At 36.9% G+C, this 6,366-nt stretch overlaps 1 protein-coding gene across 10 annotated transcripts in view; it reads right to left on the reverse strand.

Annotated features, from left to right (window-relative positions):
* The window catches only part of ORC4 (origin recognition complex subunit 4), a 90,734-nt gene extending 84,631 nt beyond the window's left edge, over positions 1 to 6,103 (reverse strand). For 3 of the 10 annotated variants that reach the window (XM_034654539.1, XM_011229857.3, XM_034654532.1), the window contains exon 1: positions 5,872 to 6,011. The gene's annotated coding sequence lies outside the window, so the exon portion shown is untranslated. Of the gene's footprint in view, positions 1 to 686; positions 774 to 5,871; positions 6,012 to 6,044 lie in introns of those variants that run through there. The other 7 variants (XM_034654534.1, XM_034654533.1, XM_019803762.2 and 4 more) reach the window with 5 other exon arrangements.
* Between the last annotated feature and the right edge of the window lie 263 nt (positions 6,104 to 6,366).

Below are 6,366 nucleotides of genomic sequence, written 5' to 3' on the forward strand. Positions count from 1 at the left end.
AAAAAAAAAAAAAAAGAATCCTTAAAAAAAAAAAAAGAAAAGAAAGGATAACTTGGAGAAAAGAGAGTAAGTAGGGAGAAAAAACTTTAAAACATAACTTTAATTAAATTCATAAAGAAAAAAATATCAGGATGACATTTAAAAAATGCCGAGATCAAAAAAAAAGTACTGCAAATTAAAAACATAACAACAGAAATTAAAGTCTCAAATGTTTAAAAAATTAAATAAGTTTTCAAGAAACTGTAAAGCTAAAGACTGGCAAAAGATCAAATATGGGAGAAAAGAAATACATTTAAGAATATAATGTCTAGGGACACCTGGGTGGCTCAGTCGTTAAGCGTCTGCCTTCGGCTCAAGGCAGGATCCCGGAGTCCCAGGATCGAGCCCCACATCAGGCTCCTCTGCTGAGAGCCTGCTTCTTCCTCTCCCACTCCCCCTGCCTGTGTTCCCTCTCTCACTGGCTGTCTCTATCTCTGTCAAATGAATAAATAAAATCTCTAAAAAAAAATTTTTTAATTAAAAAAAAAAAAGAATATAATGTCTAACTGCAACTTCAGAACCAAAAACACAGGCAAGGAAATTACAGTAAAAGTATCAGAAACTTTCTCAGAGCTAAATACAAGTTGCCAGACAGAAAGAACCCATGAAATGCACAACAAAGTGGATGCCTATAGACTCAAACTTACCTCACATTACTGTGACATTTCAGAACACGAGGTACAACAAAGAGAACGTTCTATAAGCTTCAAACAAAAAGGGTGTAGGAGCTTCCACTGGGAAGAAAAAAGTTAAATGCAAATTGTTGACAATATGGCCTCAGATTTTATATCAAACACTAAGGATTCCTTCATAATTCTGAAGAAAAACATTTCCAACTTAGAATCCTACACTCGAACTAAGTTAGGGTAATCTAAAGATAATTAGAGGTACATAACGCCTCAAAACATTTGCCACTTAGCTACTGGAGACCGTGACCAAACAAAATGAGGATAACCATTAACCTTAATAGGTAACTATTAACTCTTTAATGATGATAACTTACATTAAAGAAATTCTAAAGCATGTACTCAAACAAAAGAAAAAAGATCCCCAAAGAAAATTCAGAGATGCAAAAATTAACACAAGCAAAGAATTACATGGGATATAGGAGAGGATCCATACAGAGAGGCTGCATGTGGGGCAACCATATCAAGCAGCCAGCCTAACCTGGAGATCAGAATGTTATAAGAGAAATTTTTCAATAATGTTTTAACTGATTAAAAAAAAAAAAAGATACTTCTGAACCTATGGAGAGAAGATGCTGACAACACGCAGATTTTTGGGGACTGAATTAATGATAAATATTGAGAAAATATAAAACATAGAATGGTTATCTACCAAAAACTAAGGTATCACTGGAATGATGGGGGAGGGCTTGGGTATTTGCGGGAAAAACCTAAATTTACACTATCCATAGACGAAGTCAATAGATTATACCTAAAATGGAAAAATCAAGTGGCGGCATATGTTATCTGGAAATATGGGAGTTAAATATCAAAAGAATCTGCCAAAAAAAGTTTAAAAAGTGTTTCCCCCTAGAGAGGGAAATGGGAGCTTTACCAGCCACCCTGCCTATCATCACACCCTTCCTGGGGCTTAGCAAGATGTGGGCATAAAGACCCAACTGTTTCGGTCCACCATGGTGCAACTCTGGTGGGCCACGTTCTGGAGAATTAAACTGGTGATAAATAAATCTAAGCTGTTTTTAATAAGCCATGTAGAAGTAGTTAATTATCTCAAGAACTTGTTCTTTTACATTTTAAACTATTTAAACTTTTGAACTACTTAAACTATTTAAAATTTTACATTTTAAACTATTAACTCAAAAACTGCTTGAAATTATTTTCTAAATTTTAAGTAACTTGGGGGACACCTGGATGGCTCAGTTGCTTAAGCGTCTGACTCTTGATTTCAGCTCAGGTCATGATCTCAGGGTTGTTAGGTTGAACCCTGCGTGGGCCCCACAGGCTGAGAAAGTAGAAGAAAGGATGAACTCCTGGTAGCTTTCCTCGGCTATAAGGGAAAAAAATCAAAGCACAGGACCCATCAAAAGTGGGATGCAAATAAATCATCACCCAAATTGAGATCCTAAGGGCAACATCATTAGGATCAGGGAGAACTGGATGTAAAACAGAACTCATATGACTCATGACTTGAAGCCCCACTTAATGGCATGTGTGTGTGTGTGGGGGGGTGTGTGTGTATGTGGGGGGTGTGTGTGTGTGTATGTGTGTATATGTATATATACACAAAAATAGACATATTTGTATTTATATATATATATATATATACATATATATACTTAAGTAATCTTAAGTATTGAACATGAACTAAGTGACTTGGGACTGGTAGCATGCCTAATTATCTTCCCTAGGAAAACATGCCTTCCTGAAAAAGACACCATTATCCTAAGATTTAAATAATCCTATAATTTTTCAAATCCAACAACTAGCACATAGGCACACAAGAAAAAAAATCATCAACCAGCAGAAACAGACCCTTAAAAAATTAAGAAACTGAAATTATCAGTCAAAACCAACAAATTACAAATACTGTGCCAATAAAAGCCACAACTGTAATTTTTAGCAAGTAGCTAGAAACAGTAAGAATTTGGGTGATTTACTGCTTAAAAAGACACTGATCCAGAGATTCAAGTATCTCAACTATCCCAAAACAGGAAAAAGAATTCTATATAGAACATCAAAAAGCAACAGCAGAAGACAAAGAAAACATTTTTTAGATATTTCTTTCAAAGCAGCAAATATTAGATTGACAGCTGACTTCTCAAAATCACTAATGGAAGCCAAAAAAATCAAAAAGCAAAAAACCCACAGTGGAACATTATCTTCAAGATTCTGAAAAACAACCACAATCTACAATTAAAAAGACCCAAAACATTCTTCAGGATTGAAGATGAAACCAGGCATTGAAGGTAACCAAAAAATTAAGATAATTGGCCATCAGTGTATCTGTATTAAAGATATTCTAAACAGTGTATTAAAAGCAAAATGAAAAAGTTCTTCAAAGAAAATTCAGAGACTTAAAAATTAATGAAGACTGAAAATGGTAAAAATATAGAAATATGTAACTGAACACTGATGTTCAGAATAGTACTGTCCAAGTGAAACACAATACCACTCACACATGTAATTTAAAATTTTCTAGTACCCGCATTAAAAAAAAACAAGGTAAAATTAATTTACTATAATTTCAACATGCAATCATAATAAAAAGCTGAATTATTTTATTGTTTTCATACTAAGTCTCAGAAATCTGGTATTTGGCATGTACAGAACATGACAGTCCAGATGCTAAATTGTCATCAGAAATACCTGATTTTTATTTTTACAGTTTCCAGCTGAAATGTACATTTACATATCCAAGTCGTTACAAACAAACTTAAGGGTTTTTCAACACCTGAATCAAGTATCAATTTTCAAATTTAAATTAACACTACATAAAACTAAAAATTCAGTTCCTCAGCAACATTAATCACATTTCAAGTGGTCCATGCCAGCTACAAGCCGGCTACGGTATAGAACCTCTTCGAGTTAAAATTACAAATAAATTTAAAATAATACTAATAACATATAAGCCAGTAAGAAATGAAATGATAAAATCATCCAGGAAGCAAGAAATGCTCCAAGCACAGAGAAAGTATTTGCCACACTACACTGGTCAAATGTTTAGGTAAAACATAGACAACCCAATAGAAACATTGTGATAAGGAAAAGACATTTCAAACAAGAAATCAAAATAGCCAATAATTTTTTTACAAAATGCTCAAAGTCCTTAATAACCAGAGCACTGTAAATTAAAACAATAACATAAAGCCACATTCATCAGCTTGGCAAAAATGAAAAACACCAACTGTTGGTGAGACTGTAGAAAACAAGTTATGTATCATATACAGCTGGTAGGAGCATAAATTGATATATCTATTTTGGAAAAGTTTGGCGTAATCTACACTCTATAAAAATGAATGCTATGTGCATAAAATACATGCATAAGAACATTCATAGGAGGATTTGCTTATTTGCTAAACACTGGGCACAATCCAAAAGTCCATTAATCTTAGATTAATTAAAGTAATTGTGGTTTATTCATAAAAGGACTTACTACACCACTTACTATAGATATTACTATACAAAAAAGGAAAAAACATGTACTACAGCTAAATCTACTAACAGGGTTAAATATTGGTGACATGAGAGGCAAGTAATACATAATGTTTAATTATTTTCATATAGGTAAAATACAGGTAAGATTCATCTACATCGTGTAGGAATGCTGACACTGGTAGTTAAAAAATACTTGAAGTAAAAACAGGAAATAATTACTATAAAAAATGGGAAATAATTACCATAAAAATTCAGTTAGTGTTAACCTCTCCAAGTGGTGAGCAGAATATTCAGGAATGGATGGGGGAGGAGGAGGTCTCCAGTGCCAAGAATGTTCTAGTTCTTGACTCTGGTAGTGATCACCAGAGTGTTCACTTAGTAATTATTCATTATACTGCGTACCTATGATTTGTGCATTTTTTGCATGTTTAGTATCTTAACATAAAAAATTTAAATTTGTTACCAAAGGCACTTAAATTGCTTTGCTATAACTTTTTTTCTTTTATAAAGCAGTAAATGTTTAGTTGCAATACGAACAAAATTTTAAGGCACAAGAATCTAGTTTTTATTCCATTTGACGAAACTACCACACACAGAAAAAGAAGCAAGCACTAGGCAATGATGTATAAACAGGGTCCACTGACAAAATGTAGAAAAGTAGCAACTTTAATTGATAGTGTATCCTAAAGAACTCATCACAGAATTAAATAATACCAATACAACAAACATGAGGAATTTTAGATTATTGGCCTTAAAAGAAACCATGAAGGGTGATAATCTTTCAAAGTACTTTTACCAAAGATAACTAAAGACTGCAATGGTTCTAATTAAGATTGTGTGAAATGAATATGAAAAAGAAATGGTGATATTTTACTAAAAAAGCCTTACTAATGTAAATTCATGAATTCTTTACAGTTCGAATTATTATCTTATGAGGGAAACATTTCCAGCAAAAATAGTTGGCATTTAATTGAGAAACCAAAGGCTCTAAATCCGAGGCTAGTAACCACAGAAACTTAAAATATCCATTTAAAAATCTCTCATCTACACTACAGAAAAGGGAAATTTTATGTCTCTTCTCTATAAACCGTAACAACGAGGACAAAATCCCATATCCCTTTTTGAGAACAAGCATAGGAGTTGGGTTGCAGCAACGTCAAGACAAGGGAGGGAAATTCCATTCAAGACTTCTCAGCTTCCCCCCTTCCCAAAACCACTCCAGAATTCCAAAGAGCATAGCGAAGTAAGGAATGATGGTCAGAATACCCAATGCAAGTAATGCATCTAAGGCCAGAAGTTGTCAAAATTCACACATGGAGCTTTTCTCTCCCCCTGCTATGAACTGAAGAAACAGTCAACACAGTCAACTACAGAGGCTCCAAAGATCCCATTTCTCTTTAGCAGCAGGATCATCAAATTCCTCACCACCACCCGTTGTAGTCAAAACCCCGCCAGAGATCTACTCTCATGAGGAATCCCTGCATGCTTTAGAGATCTATCGGCAGCCTTACGGGAAAGCCACGAGACAGAAAGGGCCTGCCTGGTTTCTGGCCTGCCTGGCCTAGACAAGCCTGCCCCCTTCCCGCATTCCCAGTCTCCGCAACCTTCCGTCCTCATTCTTTCCGATTCGCCTTTCGCCACTGGCGACCTTGGCCTTCGTTTTGAGGCCAGCCTACCCCACGTTACCTCTCACAGAAAAGTCTGCCCTTACCAGCGCAGAGTATGAATCTGGCGACCACTGGAATCGCTTCGCAGGCGCCACTCGCCGCGTACTCTGCTCAGCTTCACCTGCTACTGCCAACGGTACACCACTACTCCCGGCATTCCCCGCGCACGCACCGCGTCTCCAACCCCGCCCCACTCCCGCCCAGACACGTGACCTACTTGCGTCTCCGTTCACGCCCACTTCCGTTCCTCCACTTTCCCTTAGGAGAGAGGAGGGGGCAGGGGGTGTTAAAGAGTAGCGACTTCCTCCTACTCCCCGCCCCCGCCCCGCTACCCCCTGCTACAATGTCTTCCGGGTCGCCAGTGCCTCGGAGCCTTCTGGGAACCCCCCCTCCCCCCCCCAGCAGAGAGACCCCAGCAGCAGCAGCAGCTGATGATGAAGAGAGAGGCAGTGGCAGAGGGGGGGCACCTTTTATTTCTATTTTTAAAGGGACAGGACACTAATTTTACCCCACTTCAACCTTGAATTGAGGGGGGTGGG

This window comes from Ailuropoda melanoleuca, chromosome 2, assembly GCF_002007445.2.
Source record: "Ailuropoda melanoleuca isolate Jingjing chromosome 2, ASM200744v2, whole genome shotgun sequence".
Lineage (NCBI taxonomy): Eukaryota > Metazoa > Chordata > Mammalia > Carnivora > Ursidae > Ailuropoda > Ailuropoda melanoleuca.